The 21,194-nt window shown below is 41.9% G+C and overlaps 1 long non-coding RNA gene across 1 annotated transcript; it reads left to right on the top strand.

Annotated features, from left to right (window-relative positions):
* Nucleotides 1-686: 686 nt before the first annotated feature.
* LOC117594398 lies at nt 687-16,150 on the top strand. The gene is made up of 3 exons (XR_004575694.1): nt 687-956; nt 2,384-2,410; nt 14,240-16,150. It is a non-coding gene; the product is annotated as an uncharacterized LOC117594398 (long non-coding RNA).
* The last annotated feature ends 5,044 nt before the right edge of the window (nt 16,151-21,194 follow it).

Genomic DNA, 21,194 nt, shown 5'->3' with positions numbered 1-21,194 from the left:
TTTATTCTGTTCCCAGTTACTGTTTTTGTGTCCTGTCATATTATTAGGCTTTTCAAGTGCCATTGATGGTACCGGGTCCCTCAGGGAAAGTAACTACAGTGATTATGTCCAGTGACAATTACTGTCTGATCGGTAGATCTAGCTAGCACCCTCACTCCTAATCATCAATGAGTCATTACAGGTACTTGCGTCAGTGAGGGTTGGGGGTTTGCTTGTCCAAGTCCAGGGCTGTTTCTTTTTTTTGTCCCAGCCTTTCCCTGACTGTAGGTACAAATGTATGTATCGATAATGTATGTTTCTCCGAATAACAGCTTCAGGTAAATTCAAATGAATCGAATGATTAGGGATCCCACTTTGGAGATCTCTTCTTTGCAGCAATCCATGTTTTGTCTGATATGTTATTTACAGAATTGAACAGACCCCCATCCACTGATTAAAAGTTTGGTGCTAAAAATAAAATAGTGGGCCATTTTACAGGCATCCTTGATTTAGAACAGTTGTTCCCAACTCCGGTCCTCGAGTACCCCCAACAGCACACATTTCTGTTGGAGCCTGGAGAACACCCAATTCAACTCAATGAGAGCCTGATAATTAGTTGACAAGTTGAATCAGCTGTGATTGGCTGGGGCTACAATGAAAATGTGTACTGTTGGGGATACTTGAGGACCGTCGTTGGGAACCAACGATTTAGAAGAGCTGTGAGAATCGAAGGGGGCTGTTACCCACTAAGAACAGCCTCACAACACTACATAGCTTCCATCATGAACCAGGGAAATTAAAAGAAAAACATTTCCTGGCCACCTCGTTTGAGGAGCGGTTTTCTCAACAGCTCAGATTCAGTATCCATTGCTCTACCTGGCCCTCGCTTCCTCCACTGCAGCTAACCTGGAACCATCATCAACCTGGATATGAATTGATCATTAATAAAAGGACTGGTGTATCAAGGACCTACTCATGTAAGTAGCAAAGCTTCAATGATACGGAAACTGAATTAAATTTAACCGCCAGATTCTTTTGTTGCTTAACAGACACACTCAGAAGGGACTGTTTATCGTGCCATAAACAAAGTTATACCCCAAACAAGATTCAAATCTAAATGTCAAAGGTATTGCAGAGATGTAATTACTTCTGAGAACACAAGTTCATGTAGCTACACATTCAACACAAGCTAAGGAGTAGGGCTTGAAGTTACTTTGACTAGCTGATGCGCAGACTGGTTACATTAATGAACTAACCAATCGGCACTGTAATAGCGAACTTACTTTAGGACATTAGCTAGCTAGCTTATATCTATAGCACAGTAATGATGTATTCTTATCTTCATATCCATCCCAATAAGTTCCTACCGCTCTTTTTCTCGCTCGCGCAAATAGGAGGCTAACAATCCCCGACTGACTTGTATCTACTGGTGCCGTCTACTTTTGCTGTGGCATCCTCGTCTCCATGGCGGGTCACTGTACAGCCTGGCAGCAGCACTAGCATAGGTGCCTGGGTAGCACCTATACTGAATAAGTCGGTTCATCTTCTAAATGTGGCTACGTCCAACACAAAGACCTACTGTATCCAACACCTTGAAGTTGTTGTGCTATCTACTCTTTCTCTGTTCTGTTTATTGCTCACATCAACCTTTCCTGTCACTGTCAGGCTGTGTGTGTGGGGTGGGAAAGATGAGGGCTGGTAGTGAGACCCAGCCATTGGAAGAATTGACCGATGGGCTGGGTTCTAGCAGTCCCCGATCCAGGCCCCAGTGAAACGACATTGGCCAGGACAAAACAACACGTTTTTATAATAGGCCCCTGGTCCACCAGCCCACAATTTGACTGGCCCTCCGGAATACTCTCGGTGCTCCGTCCACTACGGCCTACAGTGGCTCTCAAAAGTATTCTTACCTTTGAACTTTCCCACATTGTATTGTGATAGTAATATTATATATGTTATTCGTTTTTTTAGTACCTACAGAGAATCGGGACACCAATTGAATCTAAAAGACAGCACTCAAAATAGGGCATAGTCACCTTCACAACCCTGGAGCATTTAAGATTTGAACCTTGCACTGGAGGGAATGGTGCCCCCTACTGGCCCTCCAATGCCACATGGTTTACCATCCAGGGGCCAATCAGCACTGACCCTGCTAGCTTCAGAGCCAACTTCACAATGGGATGCAGGGTCCGATGCTATCCTGTCTTAAGGTTTCACCCATTTGTGGTGATGGTAGGCTATTGTTATGGGAGCTCTGAAGGCGGGATGCACACCATTGTTGTTCTTTAAATTCTTTCTTTTGTGTTTTGTTGATTGTCTATGTACAGTGTATTGTTATTGTTATTCACTTATTAACAATGCTACCATACTGCTAACTTTCTTTTTTTGGTTTAATTTCCTTTAGGCCTCTCTCCAGTCTTGTCTCCTCATTGTAAGTTTTCCCCATGTGGAAGTCCTACACCAAATAACGTATTCCCATGTTTTCCTAACCTAACTACCATTTTCATAACGGCTATACACTCTCAAGCTGAATAGTTTCAAATTGGTTATTTGGCCATTCTTGTGGGGGAACATTTTTGAATAAGGTGGAACCATTTTGATTCAGAGTAGAACCTTCTACATGGAACCCAAAATAGTTCAATTTGAAGTAAAAGGCTGTTCTACTATGGGGGCAGCCAAAGTATACTCTCTGAGTCTAGCACATTCCTCATTATAGAACTACAATCATAGTTATCTCAGAGAGAAACGTAAGATGTTGGAAATGTGTTTTAAAAAACTGATGAGGTTGTCATCAATAAGTAATGCCCTATTAAACATAGTGTTGGCTAGTTCCTTATACATACACACGCTAAGTCTTTGGAGGGGTTGTGAATTATGGATGAATCATGAAAAGGAAGTACGTCACGGCCTGCTTTTCCTCCCTGCTAGCACTTTCCTTTGATTCTTTGGGCGTAATCTTTTGTATCGTATCGAACCCCACCGCCTTTACTCTTACTGCAGGTTAGACCCTTAACCTTCTTCTACTGAACACACTAGGCATGTTCACACTGCACCTTAGCCTGGGGCAGAGAATAGCCCAGGGCTAAGCCTGGGGTTTCTGTAAAGCAGCACCAATCACATCTGGCTTGGGGATCTGCTTTGATGTTCTGTGTTTTTTTTCCTGTACACTCTATATGTGTGTGTGTGTGTGTGTAGATATAGATAGATATATACACACACATATAGAGCTTTCGGAAGGTATTCAGACACCTTTCTTTAAAATAAATTGTGCTATAGACTAAATTAATAAAAATCTCATCAATCTGTGGATTCCCAGTAATGATAAGATTGGGTGGGGAACATTGGTGAACTGCAATCTTCAGAATTCCCCGCAGATGTTCAATTGAGCATCAAGCCCAGGCTTCGCCTGAGCCTCTCAAGGACATACTTTTCCCAAAGCCACTCCTGCGTTGTCTTGGCTGTGTGCTTTGGTCGTTATCATGCTGAAAGAGGAATTTTCACCCCAGACTACAGTCATGTGCACTCTGGATCAAGTTTTCTTCAAGGACCTGTCTCTATTTTATTCAGTTCATCGTTTCTCATCAGTCCCTGCAGCTGAGAAGCAGTACCCTAGTATGATGCTCCCATCATCATGCTTCACTTCTTTTAGCCAGATCTAGCGCTTCGTCTTCAGGCCTAATTGTTCGATTTTGCTCTCATCTGGCCAGATAATCTCTTTCTTCATGCCTTCTGGTGGCATTTCATATGCCTTTTACTTAGTAGTGGTTTCCGTCTAGCCACTCTAACATAAAGGCCTGATTGATGTAGTACTGCAGAGACGGTTGTACTCCTGGCAGGGTCTCCAATCTCTGCAGAGCCACTCCAAAGCTCTATTAGTTTGGCCATTGGGTTAATAGTCACTAACGCGAACAAGACCCTTCTTGCCCACTTAGCCAGCTACTCTTAGTCTTGGTGGACACAAACTCAAATTTCATAATGACGGAACCCACTTTGCACCTGGGAACCTTTAATGCTTTACCAATTGTTTTCATGACCACCCCCAGACCTATGCCTTGAGCCAATTCTATCTCGGAGGTCTACAGACCTTGGACTTCATGGCTTGGTTTTTGCTCTGCAATGCATTGTGAAGTGTTGGAACTTGTCCAATATGTTTACTGAAATTAAGTTCTAGAGACATCTCAAGGGTTCTCAAAGGACACAGGATGCCAAATGCTCTGAAGACTTATGTACATTAGATTTGTCAGTTTTTCTTTTTCAATAATTTGTTACAAATTTCCCCAAAAAATGTTTTGCTTTGTCATTATAGGTTATTGTGTGTTCATGGCAAAAATCACATTTAATAGATTAAAATTAAGTATATAACACAACAAAATATGCAAAAGTAAAGGGGTCTTAACACTTTCTGAAAGGCTCTGTATATGCTGAGCCCTCCAGAAGTATTTGCACCCCAGGCAAATATGATCAGAAAAGGCTGATATAAAATATAATATTCAAGACTGAACTATTCAATAGTCTAACTGTATAGTAAACAGCATCATCTGTATCATCATTTGACCAGTTTACCTACTGGGGTCTATTATTTCATTATTTTCATATGTTAATGTATGCAGGTAGTGGAAATGTATCAAGTTTCTTCTATTGACATACTGTACTGTATTGCTCTTCTTAACCACTGATCATCAATCTTTCATAATTTACTCCTCTCCTCTTGACTCTTCTCTCCTCATTCCTAGCCTCTCAGCTCCTCTCTGCTTTTCCTTTACTCTCGGCTCCTCTCCCCTATAGTTTCCTCTCAGATCTTCTCTCTTTTCAGCTTCACTTTACTCTCCACTCCTCCTCTTAACTCCTTGCTCTTCTCAGCTCTTCTTGTCTTCTCCTCTCAACAACTTCCTGCTTCTCCTCTCCCCTCAGCTCCTTTTTGCTCAGCTCCTCTCTTCTCATCTCTCCTCTCACCTTTCCTTCCTCTCAGCTCCTCTCTTTTTATCTCTACTCTCACATTTCCTTCCTCTCAGCTCCTCTCTTTTTATCTCTACTCTCACATTTCCTTCCTCTCAGCTCCTCTCTTCTCATCTCTCCTCTCACCTTTCCTTCCTCTCAGCTCCTCTCTTCTCTCCTCACTTCCTCACTACTCTCCTCTCAGCTCCTGTCTTAGGTCCTCACTCCACTCTTCCCAGCTTCTCATCTACATTCCATCTCCTCTCAGCCTCTCATGTACTCTCAGCTTCTTTCTGCCTCTTGTCTTTACCTTTCTCCTTTGATTGGTCAGTAAGTTAAAAGGCAGGATTACCTGAAGCCCTTGTCCTCTAGATGTTCCTGGCAGATTCGCTGGTCCAGGTGACGAGTGTGTGCCTGTTGAACCAATCACTATCCACACCGGACACCAACTCACCAGCCCTGCTTCACTGTTGTGGGGTTGGTTATTCACATTTCACAATTTAATGTTTTAGTTCTTGCAGGAGCACGTGCTGGTGACAGATAAACAGTGCATGTCCATTATTTGCACGGATAAACCCCAGGATGTTTGAGCACCTGCTCCTTTCCCCCCAGACTCAACAAGTGCCCTTTTTGCCCATTACATGTCATTCCCTCAGTCTGACATCTGTCGTTCGTGATGCACATTGCTGAAGCTGACAGCGTGTAGAAGCCGACGGGTCCATGGTGCCCAACATCCGCTCTGTTGCTGGCGTATATCCAGGGGTCCCATTTTTTGTCATTTCGGCCCCTGAAAATGACGGTACAAAGCCCTGGTTCGAGCACCAGAGTCACAACATTCAAATCAATTCCTAGCTGAATCCTTCATACATCTCTGTCTGAATCTGCTTATGGTCTGTGTGCCACGTACAGTAACTGTAATATTTTGCTCTTGAATCTTTTCAGTAAATTCTCTCATATTCTTTGTTCCTCTGGTACATGCAGCAGTCCACTCTGTCCTGACTGTTACCCTCCCCGGGTCCACACACAAAGCACATGACTCATCTTGATGAGTCACCCTTCCCTCCCTCTCCCCTATATGCACAACACACCTCTCCCTGCACACACATCAGTATATTCTCTGCTCAGTCTAACCTTGACTGTGCAAGATGCTATTTTTTCCTTCTTTTTTTCTCTCCATAAAGCACTGCAGCGAGTGTAGCGAGTGCGCTGTAATCTTTGGGATGCATGGGTTACTATCACCACCAATAACATCAGTTTGAGACAATTCCAGAGTTTGAGTGTTACATCTGTGCATTGGAAGTAATGTTCAGTTAAAATAAAATCTTTAAAGCCAAAAGATGTGTAAAAATGAATACAGTGAATACAGGGACGGCTGGCTGCTTTCATGGTCAAGGCTTTTGTAAACCTTTAGGATCTACAGTTCTATCAGATGAATGACAGGAATTCAGAATAATACTTCAAATGATTTCTCTTTTAACAAGTTCTTTGTTTATGCTTTGGCTCGATTGTATCTTGTAGAAGTGAGATTTACCGATTTCACCATTAGATGTCAGTGTCAGTCTGAAGGAAATGCTAGGTTTACACTGTACTGTTGAGTCAAATATGAGCTTCCATTTAAATGCGCTGGAACCAAAGTTTGTGCATAAACTACTGACTTTAACTGATACATATTGACTTTTGTATCTAAAGAGAACAGCACTTTCGCATATTTACATTCATTCATATTTATCCTCACTTAAGGTTAAAAAAAAACTTCCCCCGTACTACCCATAACCACTTTCATATGATAAGACTTGATAACATTAGGCCAAAAACATGTCTGTTGAACACTAATCCTAGAGCAGGGGTGTCCAAACAGTTCCATGGAGGGCCAAGTGTCTGCAGGTTTTCGCTTTCACTTTGTAATTGATTGACTAATTAGGTTACTAATTGGTTAGTTTCTACCCTCACCTGGTTGTTTAGGTCTGAACTGGGAACCAATTTATAGGAAAAAACAAAAACCTGCAGACACTCTGCCCTACTGGTACTGCTTGGACACCCCTGTCCAAAACAATTGGTATATATATATATATATATATATGTGTGTGTGTATATATATGTATATAAAAAGTCTACACACCCCTATTAAAATGCCATGTTTTTGTGATGTAAAAGAATGAGACAAAGATAAATCATCATTTATCCACTTATAATGTGAACAATTCAACTGAAAAACAAACTGAAATCTTCGAGGGGCAAAAATAGGGACCTTACAATAAACTGGTTGCATAAGTGTGCACACCCTTTTATAACTGTGGCTGTGGCTGTGTTCAGAATTAACCAATCACATTCAAACACATGTTAAATAGAATTCATTACACACCCGCCATCATTTAAAGTGACTCTGATTAATCACAAATAAAGTTTAGCTGTTCTAGTAGGATTTTCCTGACATTTTCTTAGTTGCATCTCAAACCAAAAGCCATGGTCCGCTTCCAAACCATCAGAGGGATTTCATTGTAGAAAGATATCAGTCAGGCGAAGGGTACAAAATAATTTCCAAAGCATTAGATATACCATGGAACACAGTGAAGACAGTCATCATCAAGTGGAGAAAATATGGCACAACAGAGACATTACCAAGAACTGGACATCCCTCCAAAATGTATTAAAAGACGAGAAGAAAACTGGTCAGGGAGGCTTTCAAGAGGCCTACAGCAATATTAAAGGAACTGCAGGAATATCTGGCAAGTACTGGCTGTGTGCTACATATGACAACAATCTCCCGTATTCTTATGAATGGGCTATGGGGTAGGGTGGAAAGACAAAGGCTTTTATTACAAAGAAAAACATCCAAGCCTGGCTGAAGTTTGCAAAAACAAACTTTAAGTCCCCCAAAAGCATGTGGGAAAATGTGTTATGGTCTGATGAAACCAAGGTTGAACATTTTAGTCATAATTCCAAAAGGTATGTTTGGCGCAAAAACAACACTGCACATCACCCAAAGAACACCACACCCAGAGTGACTCAAGGTGGTGACAGCATCATGCTGTGGGGCTGTTTTTCTTCAGCTGGAACCGGGTCCTTAGTCAGGGTGGAGGGAACTATGAACAGTTCCAAATACCAGGCAATTTTGGCACAAAACCTTCAGGCGTCCTTTAGAAAGCTGAAGAGGAAGTTCACCTTTCAGCACGACCCAAAGCACACATCCAAATCCACAAAAGCATGGCTTCACCAGAAGAAGATTATCATTTTGGAATGGCCCAGCCAGAGCCCAGACCTGATTCCAATTGAACATCTGTGGGTTGATCTGAAGAGTGCTGTGCACAGGAGATGTCTTCGCAATCTGACAGATTTGGAGTGCTTTTGCAAAGAGTGGGCAAATCTTGCTAATAGACTCCTACCCAAAAAGACTGAGTGCTGTAATAAAATCAAAAGGTGCTTCAACAAAGTATTATTTTAAGTGTGTGCACACTTATGCAACCAGATTATTGTGAGTTTTTTATTTTTCCCCCTTAAAGATTTCTGTTTGTTGTTCAATTGAAATGTTCACGTTATAAGTCACGTTAATGGTGGAAAAAGTTCTTTGTCTCATTCTTTTACATCTCAAGAACCTGGCATTTTAACAGGGGTGTGTAGACTTTTAATATTCTCTCTCTCTCTCTCTCTCTCTCTCTCTCTCTCTCTCTCTCTCTCTCTCTCTCTCTCTCTCTCTCTCTCTCTCTATATATATATATATATATATATATATATATGTATGTATGTATATGTGTACAGTGGGGAGAAATCCCATTGTATGATTTTTTTAATCATTAATTTGCATTTTATTGCATTACATAAGTATTTGATCACCTACCAACCAGTAAGAATTCTGGCTCTCACAGACCTGTTAGTTTTTCTTTAAGAAGCCCTTCTCCACTCATTATCTGTATTAACTGAACCTGTTTGACCTCGTTACCTGTATAAAAGACACCTGTCCACACACCCAATCAAACAGACTCCAACCTCTCCACAATGGCCATGACCAGAGAGCTGTGTAAGGACATCAGGGATAAAATTGTAGATCTGCACAAGGCTGGGATGGGCTACAGGACAATAGGCAAGCAGCTTGGTGAGAAGGCAACAACTGTTGGTGCAATTATCAGAAAATGGAAGAAGTTCAAGATGACGGTCAATCTCCCTCGGTCTGGGGCTCCATGCAAGATCTCACCTTGTGGGGCATCAATGATCATGAGGAAGGTGAGGGATCAGCCCAGAACTACACGGCAGGACCTGGTCAATGACCTGAAGAGAGCTGGGACCACAATCTCAAAGAAAACCACTAGTAACACACTACGCCGTCATGGATTAAAATCCTGCAGCGCACGCAAAGGTCCCCCTGCTCAAGCCAGCACATGTCCAGGCCTGTCTGAAGTTTGCCAATGACCATCTGGATGATCCAGAGAAGGAATGGGAGAAGGTCATGTGGTCTGATGAGACAAAAATAGAGCTAAACTCTGTGTTTGGAGGAAGAAGAAGGATGAGTACAACCCCAAGAACACCATCCCAACCGTGAAGCATGGAGGTGGAAACATCATTCTTTGGGGATGCTTTTCTGCAAAGGGGACAGGATGACTGCACCGTATTGAGGGGAGGATGGATGGGGCCATGTATCGCGAGATCTTGGCCAACAACCTCCTTCCCTCAGTAAGAGCATTGAAGATGGGTCATGGCTGGTTCTTCCAGCATGACAACGACCCAAAACACACACCCAGGGCAACTAAGGAGTGGCTCTGTAAGAAGCATCTCAAGGTCCTGGAATGGCCTAGCCAGTCTCCAGACTTGAACCCAATAGAAAATCTTTAGAGGGAGCTGAAAGTCCTTATTGCCCAGCGACAGCCCCGAAACCTGAAGGATCTGGAGAAGGTCTGTGTGGAGGAGTGGGCCTAAGCAGGGGGACACGTCTGGCACTGCAGGATTTGAGTCCCTGGCGGCGTAGTGTGTTACTGATGGTAGCCTTTGTTACTTTGGTCCCAGCTCTCTGCAGGTCATTCACTAGGTCCCCCCGTGTGGTTCTGGGATGTTTGCTCACCGTTCTTGTGATAATTTTGACCCCACGGGGTAAGATCTTGCGTGGAGCCCCGGATCGAGGGAGATTATCAGTGGTCTTGTATGTCTTCCATTTTCTTATAATTGCTCCCACAGTTGATTTCTTCACACCACGCTGCTTACCAATTGCAGATTCAGTCTTCCCAGCCTGGTGCAGGTCTACAATTTTGTTTCTGGTGTCCTTTGACAGCTCTTTGGTCTTGGCCATAGTGGAGTTTGGAGTGTGACTGTTTGAGGTTGTGGACAGGTGTCTTTTATACTGATAACAAGTTCAAACAGGTGCCATTAATACAGGTAACAAGCGGAGCCTCTTAAATAAGTTGTTACAGGTCTGTGAGAGCCAGAAATCTTGCTTGTTTGTAAGTGACCAAATACTTATTTTACTGAGGAATCTACCAATTAAATCATAAAAAATCCTACAATGTGATTTTCTGGATTTCTTTCCCCTCATTTTGTCTCTCATAGTTGAAGTGTACCTATGATGAAAATTACAGGCCTCTCTCATCCTTTTTGCCCCACTGTATATATCCAGAATATAGCTATATATTTCTCCGGAACCACTGCACCTTTTTCTTTCTTTTCCAAAAATGTTGAAAAGGAAGGTTTTGAGTGAGGAACAGAAGTGTTCAATTTCTGTTCTTCACTCAGAACCTTCCTTTTCGACTTTTTTGGAAAGGAAAGAAAAGTGGTCTCTTAATTCTTTTCTGAGCTCTATATAATCAGACCTGTTGGATTGGAATTTATATATATATATATATATATATATATATATATATATATATATATATATATATATATATATATATACCCATGCATATTCCAACTTGTTGAAATGTAATCTTGTAGTACATTCCTTCAGTGACATTGCTCCTAAAGATAGTGGTTGGATAATTACGATTGGAGGAGCAGATATGAGATGATTTAGTGTTCTGATCCAACCACTGCTGGTTGGCTGGCTGCTGCCGCACAGCTGTCCCCTCACCACCAGTCCTGGGTGTGTAATCTCTGGTCAACCTCACAACCTCACAGGAAGGATATGCCAGCACACCCGTTATAGGAGTGTCTCTTTTGGGTGTCTCCCATTCTCGGCTACAGTGTCTGCTCGAGAAAAGGATAACACTGTTTGAATCACCAAAGTTACTTCATCGACAGTCATCGTTAATTCGTTTGGCCACCACACTGTGGCATTGCTGAACCAGTTCTAAAGAAATGTCTGTCCTTCGTCCAAAGATGATACGTTCAATCCCTTTTATATCTCTTAAACAAGGAGTCCTTGTCTAGGAGCCATGTGAGCAACCACTGGAATTCTTCCTGTCCCTCCCTCATAAATCTCAGTATCATTTAATGTTGTTAGTGAACATGATTTGGCCTCAGTGAGAACATAGAGGTTTGACCTCTGGGGGGGGTCAGCATTACTCTGATTCTGTATGTGTCCCAAATGGCCAACTGTCCTATTTTTAGTGCACTTTGTTTGATCTAAACTCATAGGCCAATTTGGGACTTGATTGGGTCTGGTTCAGCAGTGTCCTCTGCTGAACCAGACCCATTGGATTGGATTTGGTTGGCAGAAAAGAGAGAGCGAGAGAGAGAGAGTTGCTTAGTACAGGTCAGGGGATAATAGGTCACCTTAGGTACAGACACAACATAGAGCAAGACAACACATGAAATGTTTCAATCACAACATAGAGCAAGACAACATGTGAAATGTTTCAATCACAACATAGAGCAAGACAACACATGAAATGTTTCAATCACAACATAGAGCAAGACAACATGTGAAATGTTTCAATCACAACATAGAGCAAGACAACATGTGAAATGTTTCAATCACAACATAGAAGAAGACAACACGTGAAATGTTTCAATCACAACATAGAAGAAGACAACACGTGAAATGTTTCAATCACAACATAGAAGAAGACAACACGTGAAATGTTTCAATCACAACATAGAAGAAGACAACACGTGAAATGTTTCAATCACAACATAGAAGAAGACAACACGTGAAATGTTTCAATCACAACATAGAAGAAGACAACACGTGAAATGTTTCAATCACAACATAGAAGAAGACAACACGTGAAATGTTTCAATCAAAACATAGAGGAAGACAACACATGAAATGTTTCAGTCACAACATAGAGCAAGACAACATGTGAAATGTTTCAATCACAACATAGAGGAAGACAACACGGGACATGTTTCAATCACAAAATTGAGCAAGACAACACATGAAATATTAAATCACAACATAGAGCAAGACAACACATGAAATGTTAAATCACAACATAGAGCAAGACAACACATGAAATGTTATATCACACCCTAGAGCAAGACAACATGTGAAATGTTTCAATCATTTGAGCTCTGTAGGACTATTCACATTAATAAGAGCAATCAGACATATATTTATATTTCAATACCATTGTGGTATTTATTTATGTGTACAATTTGATGCATCTTAATGTGTAGCACCAAGAGAGCTTAGAAAGAAGTGAAAGACATGCCTTGGTCTTGCCAAAATATGATTTCCAAATGGATATCAGAATATGGCTCCTCTTCTTTGCCATCATCAAAACAATTACAGCAAGCAAGTCATTCAATATCTAGCAATGGTATTTGGTGGATCAATTGGCAGATTTGCCAAGACTGCTAACCTCTATAGTACCAGAAAAGTATTTGATTGGGGAATAGTCCTTTTACATTTTAATCATGTTACATTATTAGAATATTTTGCTGGTCTCCATGATGACTTTGTCAGTTTCCAGGTTAGGTAAAATAGGGTTTGGTTTAGGGTCAAACTTACAATTAAGGCTAGTGTTCAAGTACATGTTTCTTTAAGGTTTAAGGAATATGGATTGGGGTTAGTCATTAGGGCTATGTTAAGTTTAGGTAATGCTATTGAGGTTAAGTTTAGTGTTTGGTTTGGAAGCATGGACATTTTAGTTTTCTGGTCCCCACAAGGATAGATATACACAACTTTCCGTGTGTGTGTGTGTGTGCGTGTGCGTGTGTCTGTGTGTGTGTATGTGCTCGTGACTTGCGGTCTGGCTGTTGTTGCTTCATGGCCAGAGTCACATCCACTTGCCTGCAGCCGGTGGGAATGTGGCGAGTTTGGTTGAGACCAGCTCATAAACTAGTGCAGCCTGGCACCGTCACACTTCCCCTGCAGACAGGGAAGCAGAGACCAGGGGGGAAGCCACACAGGCATCCAGCGATCAACGAAGAGGTCAGGGGCTTTTCTCGCCTGCCGCTGCTGTTTCAGTCCCACACATAAGCCCCATCAGCTGACTCAAGCAAAATTCTATTGGTTTTTAATTATCTTTTCAAATGTAAGGATATCGAAGGCAACTTAGTTTAAGTCCTTATATTCTTATATCCGTCATTTATAATAATGAAGGAAGACATGTTTGAACATTCTCATGTTGTCTCCCTAGCAACTGTTTTGGGCCAGCCCTAAAGGATAAGGCGAAGATGAGCACGTTTCACTGAAATGTATTCACTTTAGTGAAGGATACAGGGTCTAGAACGGATTATTTTCATTTAATTATGTATTCTACCCAATAGCCACATTTTAAGCTATTGCGCCAAGGTTCTGAAACTGGTACTACAAGATAATCGGTTTGGATGCTGTTGTAGGCAACTACTAATAGAACCTATAGACAAGCAAGATATGTTTTTATTGGAGAAACTGTTCAGCTATAAATATTTTGGGCAGTTAGGTTGTGGCAAGGCAGATTAGCATTAGACTAACATTGTGATTATCATAAATATGAACACTGTAATCATTTTCATGTATCAGAATTATTATTTTGCTGATGTGTACAGTAAAATATACTGACATTTGAATACAATTTATACTTCACTATTATACTCAATTTAATTCAAATTCAATTAAAAGGCTAATTCCTGTGTGTTTTAAAGATGCCCAGTTGCTCAGACTGTAACTGACCCACAATCCAGCTTGTTTTCTGGGTTACTTAACGAGTTCCATTTTTTAACCTTGAGCTACTGGGAAAACATGTGGAGGTGCAGCATTTCATTTATAAATGTAACAGCCAACACTCAAACATCTGAGAGGAATTTTGACATGATGTATTGTTTAGAAAGAGGACAACTTTTGTAAATATTTAGATTGTCTTTTTAATCAAAAGTGAATTAGCAGAGATGGTTTAGTTGAGTGTCATCAGTGATTGTGACTCAACTTAACATATAATGTTCGTATAGGGGCCCTTAATGACTGTGCTTATACCTACAGTGGCTCTGAACCCATGGGTTAAGACCTTTAGCTGATGGCTAGACAACACCCTGTACTACAGGATCAAGACCTTTAGCTGATGGCTAGACAACACCCTATACTACAGGATCAAGACCTTTAGCTGATGGCTGGACAACACCCTGTACTACAGGATCAAGACCTTTAGCTGATGGCTAGACAACACCCTATACTACAGGATCAAGATCTTTAGCTGATGGCTGGACAACACCCTGTACTACAGGATCAAGACCTTTAGCTGATGGCTAGACAACACCCTATACTACAGGATCAAGACCTTTAGCTGATGGCTAGACAACACCCTGTACTACAGGATCAAGACCTTTAGCTGATGGCTAGACAACACCCTATACTACAGGATCAAGACCTTTAGCTGATGGCTGGACAACACCCTGTACTACAGGATCAAGACCTTTAGCTGATGGCTGGACAACACCCTGTACTACAGGATCAAGACCTTTAGCTGATGGCTAGACAACACCCTGTACTACAGGATCAAGACCTTTAGCTGATGGTTTGTGGTGTGCTGTATTGCTGTCCTTGTGACTGGTTTCACTTCACATGTGCACACAGAGAAACAGTTAAATCACGTTTCTCAAGGGTGTTGACTTTTATTTGGGTGTGAATGTATTAATGGATCCCGTGATAAAGCTTTTATAGCACTGTTTTATGGATAGACTCAAATGTTAACCACTTTGATCCATTGCCAATTCTGCCTTAATAATCTCTGCCATTTCTAATTCCCAAGTTTATATTTGTGATCTTTTTCTCTGATGGAAAGGCAAGACATGAGACATTACTAAACTGTTTTTAGATACTGTTGCTGTGACAACGTGGATTGACTGTGGTCATGAAAAGGTATGGTCACCAACTGTGATACACTGCAAAGAGTTTACTAAAGCAAGAAAAGTATATTCTGACATAATGTCAAGTCTCCACGCAGAGGAAATTTTTTGATAGAAGTGAAAGTAGCTCGAACATAACTTTGAAGAAGACCTTTTGTCCTAGAAGAGGTAGCAGAAGTGCTGTGGTCAGCTGTGTGGTTAGGTATATCTGCTGTGCTCCACTGCCAATATAAAAGTACTCCTGACCTCTGCCCTGTCAGTGCACTCTCTGTAGGGGTCACATGGTTGTTCCCCTATTGAAACACCAGCCGAATGAGTGGCGGTGTAACCATGGTGGATCTTCTGTGCTTCGTTATAATCTATGGAATACCAGCATACCACAAGTGTAACTCATCTGTGACACACCCCATTTTCTATCCAAAGAGGGAGCTAAAAGGAGGCTTCAGGATTACCCTTCATTTATTCCCTGAGGGAGATGTTGCATGTGATAGTGTGAAGGTGTGTGTGTGTGCCAAACGCCAGGCTGTGTGTTAATGAGTGTGTGTGTAACCCCTCTGTAGTTTAGCTGTCTTATTTTTCTTGTCTAGAATGACTGCCGAATTCTCCCCATCCAGAGGAACCCGCTGCTGTTGGCAGGAAGAGGTTGTGTGTGTGCGTGCACATCCATTTACATGGGTGCCTGCGTGCATTCCTTTTTGTGTGTTTTATGCGCATGCTTGTTTGTGTGCATGCATGCATTCCTGTGTGTGTGTGTGTGTGTGTGTGTGTGTGTCTGAGTGTCAGGGCAGAGGCTTCTGGCTCCAGTACGTCGTATCAATTCCCAGGGGCCCAGTCCCAGTCCTGGCCCCAGGCTCAGCTCCACTAGTACTGCCATGCCCTCAAACCCTTGGAAAGCCCTCTTCCTGCCGTAAATGTCATGGGCCTCCTTAACAAGAAATATGAATGCATGAAGCCAAATGATACAATCTCAAAGCATCAGCCAGCGTCGCTTCATACCTTGTATCTCTCCATTTATGACCACTTTCCATCCGGGGCGTGGTTGACCATATCTTTGCACTATACTTAAAAAAAAAAAGTATATATATATATATATATATATATATATATATATATATATATATATATATATATATATATATATATATATACTGGTATTCTGGAATTTCTATGTTTTTTTTTTACAGGAGAGTATAGAGTTTTGTTCTGTATAAATGTGAAAACTGTTATATTTATGATACATTAATAGGAAAAGTGTACAGGGTAGATGATGCAAAATAGCATTGCTTTATTTAGCGTTAAAACATTTTCTCCTGAAAACGCATGCAAAACAGTCACATCAACGGCCCTCTAGAAAACCATGCCATTCATTTTCCCTATCTTGGGTTCTGAATGATTGTAATGTTTTAAGTCTGTGGTTTCTAATTCCAGTCCTCAAGTACCCTCAACAGCACACATTTTTGTTGTAGCCCTGGACAAGCACACCCAATTCAACTCAATGAAAGCCTGATAATTAGTTGACAAGATGAGTCAGCTGTGCTTGGCTAGGGCTACAATGAAAATGTGTACAGTTAGGGGGACCGTGGTTGGGGACCACTGTTTTAAGTCATTCAGTCAGTGTTTTTGTTATATCATATGTTTATCATTGGATGCTTGACCCTATTGTCTTATAAGGGCACTAGGGAATCTCCTAAAGGCCAGGTTTTATTGTTTAAAATACCAGCTTAGATTTTATGTTTTCGGTTTCAAAGGTCAAACTGTGTTTCACGCATGTTCAACTGTGTAGGCATGAAATGGAAAGGTATTCTGTATTCCCTGAGACACTCCTGGAGTGTGTTCATAGCCAGGGACCAGATATCATTAAATATTATATGGGAATTGTTTCATACTGTTTACTTATTTAACTGAATTAGAAACATTATTTCATGTTTAATTACTTAATTACCCTGTTTCTGTCTTTCTGTCTCTGTGTCCGTCTGCCTGTCTTGCTCTCTCTCTCTCTCTCTGTCTCTGTCTTTATCTATTTATATTGTTAGTGTATGTATCTCTGTATGTGTTTGTGTCTGTCTCTTTGTTTGTTTGTGTCTGTCTCCCTGTCGGTCTGTGTTTCTGTCTCTCTGTCTTTGAACCTGCCTCCGTGTCTGTTGATCACTGTCAGGCACATTCAGACACACACTCACAGACAAAATAATTTGGAAATGTGTTAACCTGACAAGTTCTTACTAAGCAACTCACATTGGTTATTATGATCTCTGGTCCATAGAGATGGACATACATTTGACATTTTCGTCATTTAGATGCTGACATTTTAAGAAAGATTACAAAGTGCATTCTAATCAATTTGTTTTCCACAACAGTCAGTTCTGATTGATGTTTATAGATAGATGAGTGGGTCTACAGAGATGTGGGAATGTTTAGAGATAGATGAGTGGGTCTACAGAGATGTGGGTATGTTTAGAGATAGATGAGTGGGTCTACAGAGATGTGTGTGGGTCTATAGAGAGGTGGATGGGTTTACAGATAGGTGGGAGGATCTAGAGCTTATTGGGTCTGTGGATAGGTGAGTGGATATATTGAGAGGTGATTGGGTCTATGGATAGTGGAGTGGATCTGTAGAGAGGTGATTGGGTCTATGGCTAGGTTAGTTGATCTGTAGAGAGGTGATTGGGTCTATGGATAGGGGAGTGGATCTGTAGAGAGGTGAATTGGTCTATGGATAGGTGATTGGATCTATAGAAATGTGATTGGGTCTATGGATAGGGGTGGGGATCTGTAGAGAGGTGATTGGGTCTATGGGTAGGTGAGTGGTTCTATAGATAGGTGATTGGGTCTATGGATAGGTGAGTGGATCTGTATAGAGGTGATTGGGTCTATGGATAGGTGAGTGGATCTGTATAGAGGTGATTGGGTTTATGGCTAGGTTAGTGTATCTGTAGAGAGGTGATTGGGTCTATGGATAGGTGATTGGGTCTATGGATAGGGGAGTAGATCTGTAGAGAGGTGATTGGGTCTATGGATAGGGGAGTAGATCTGTAGAGAGTTGATTGGGTCTATGGATAGGTGATTGGGTCTATGGATAGGGGAGTAGATCTGTAGACAGGTGATTGGGTCTATGGATAGGTGATTAGGTCTATGGATAGGGGAGTAGATCTGTAGAGAGGTGATTGGGTCTATGGATAGGTGATTGGGTCTATGGATAGGGGAGTAGATCTGTAGAGAGGTGATTGGGTCTATGGATAGGGGAGTAGATCTGTAGAGAGTTGATTGGGTCTATGGATAGGGGAGTAGATCTGTAGACAGGTAATTGGGTCTATGGATAGGGGAGTTGATCTGTAGAGAGGTGATAGTGTCTATGGATAGGTGATTAGGTCTATGGATAGGGGAGTAGATCTGTAGAGAGGTGATAGTGTCTATGGATAGGTGATTGGGTCAATGGATAGGTGAGTGGGTCTATGGATAGGTGATTGGGTCTATGGATAGGTGAGTGGGTCTATGGATAGGTGAGTGGGTCTATGGATAGGTGATTGGGTCTATGGATAGGTGATTGGGTCTATGGATAGGTGAGTGGGTCTATGGATAGGTGAGTGGGTCTATGGATAGGTGAGTGGGTCTATGGATAGGTGATTGGGTCTATGGATAGGTGAGTGGATCTATAGAGAGGATCATGGCTGTGGGTATAAGTAATGTGGTGGTCTCTGGATAGTTTAGTGGCTTAGATCATGGATCAGACATATGCTACAGATGTGCTGAGCAGCTGAACACTCACGCTTATCTTCTGCTCTATCGGTGTAGAAAGAGGTGGGGCTATGTTTTGGCACCCTTATCTGGTCCTCTGAGTGTGCTCTTATCAGGGTCACTGGCCTGCTTTTAACTCTGTGGTTAGCCGTTCCTCGAAGTGTGCTAAGACTTTATGGCACAAATTAACATACAGACACACACACATACATGCACATTTACCTTTTCTTTCACCCCGTCTCTGGCCTTTCAATGATGTGTTGAGGCAGTAACTGGGTTGTGGCAAAGGAGGAATGCCTGTGTGTATGCATTTTTTATTCATGCACACACCCTGTCTCTATGATTAGTCATTCCCAACACATAATATACATACACATGACGAACAGTAAGATCATCCAACTTAAAAAAAAGTATATATCTGAATGTTGATTGTGTCATTACTCTTCATTCCTGTGCCATCATTGTATGGTGCTCAATCTAAGAGATGGTTCAGCTCTTTGCCAAAGCAGCTGTGTTGTTGCTGAGCTGGTGTGGTGACTCTTCCATACTGTCCTGATCTGCTTCTGATAGTTAATTCTGGAGGCTCCTAGATCCCACCTTCGTCTCATTACAACCCTCCACCTCTACAAGGATGCACATACAAACACATGGAGAGATGGACAGGACAGGTTGTGTGTGTCTATGTGTGTGTGTGCGCGCGCACACAAGAGTCTGTATTTTGTGGCTTTGTTAGTCAGTTTCTCATTTTTCTCACCAGAGTTTAGAATTGCCAGCTGACTGGGAGATGCTCGTGGTGAGTTCTTGTGGTTTATTTTAGCCTTCTTAACTCTTGCTACGACCTGGTCTGTTTGGTGTGTGTGTGTGCGTGTGTGTGTGTGTGTGTGTGTGTGTGTGATTGAGTGGGAGGCTGGAAATACACATGAGCAATTTTAGACGTTCCACCACTCATACTCAAGCCCCGACACAACAGCAGACGGTTTCGTGGGAAACAGGTGTCTTACATGTCAATTCACACATTTAGAATATGTTGGGGTTAGTGTATCTCTGAGCCTTACTAATGTTTCCCATGTATAGTCCATGTCATATGAACAGACTGTGAAACCCAGTGATGCCAGGGCTTTTCAGTTAATATCAGCTGTCATCTGGTCATCTGTCATCGGGTTTTCAAGTTCCTCAAGAATGAGCCAGTCATCAGTGTAAAACAGATAAGCTGAAGTATAATGCTTGTTTAAATATAGATGAGCTCTGTTAGACTGGATACAATACATTGTCAATTAACTTAGTTAATAACGGTTTCATTTAGCATTCAGGTTATTGTGAATTATTTTATCAGAAACTGTATATTTGTCTACATGTCGTAAGCAAGCACAGACACACACGCACACACACATGCAGAAAGATACACAGAGTTTGGGATGATGTGAGTCAGTGATTTGATGTACGCAGGAAGCTGATCAGCATCATGACTCACTCTCCCTAACGGGAAGAGAGAGAGAGAGAGAGAGATGGGTATCAGTGGGCAGGGACAGGAGATAGGAGCACCAGCAGCTCCACCGCTGCTGTTGCCACAGTTACCGCCTCTCGTCAGCACTCGCAAACACACGCACACAGCAAGACAAGGCTGCGGCACTTCTCAGAATATGAGCAGGAGACATCGATGACCACACTATTCTCAGTATACTCAATGTGCATTTGCGTGTTTGTGTGTGTGTGTGTGTGTGTGTGTGCGAGAGAGAGAGAGAGAGAGGTGTGCATGGTGTGTGTGTGCTTGCTTGTAACATTTGTGTGTATGTGCCAGTACTTAGCCCTGTCCTGGGATTTAACAGGTGACTAGAAGGGATAAACAACCTGGGCCCTTGTCCTAACACTGAATACCATTGCTGTAATAATGCTCTCTGAGTGCTTCTATATACACCCTACTAGTGTGTGTATAATAAATGGAACCCTCTTATCTGCTGTTGATACTGGAATTGATTTACGGTTGTTCAGGAGAGGCTACTGTGTAAACTATAGTTGGAATCACGTCTGGTCCAAGTCAGTGTTTTGGGATCTCAGGAATATGAGTGCATATTAAAGACTGTGTTAAGTGTTAATGCTGACTAATGGTTGTGCCCATTCTGCCTGAGGGCCTCCAGGCTTTGGCCTGCCGTCTAATGTGGGGAGTACTTAGTGATTTTCATTCACACTGGATTCTAATGATGACTGAGTCACCAAAGAGATGCTTACCTGGATGTTAGTCAGGAAGCTGAGGCTGTCTGTACTCCAGGGTTCAGGCTCCACAACTTCAACAGCACTGGTATTCCTCTAAACCAGGAAGTAGGCATGCTGAGCATACAGTCGTACATTTTAGCTACAGGTTT

Source organism: Esox lucius, chromosome 1 (genome assembly GCF_011004845.1).
Source record: "Esox lucius isolate fEsoLuc1 chromosome 1, fEsoLuc1.pri, whole genome shotgun sequence".
Lineage (NCBI taxonomy): Eukaryota > Metazoa > Chordata > Actinopteri > Esociformes > Esocidae > Esox > Esox lucius.
Note: the sequence above shows the minus strand (reverse complement) of the source record. Positions and strands in the feature narration are given on the sequence as shown.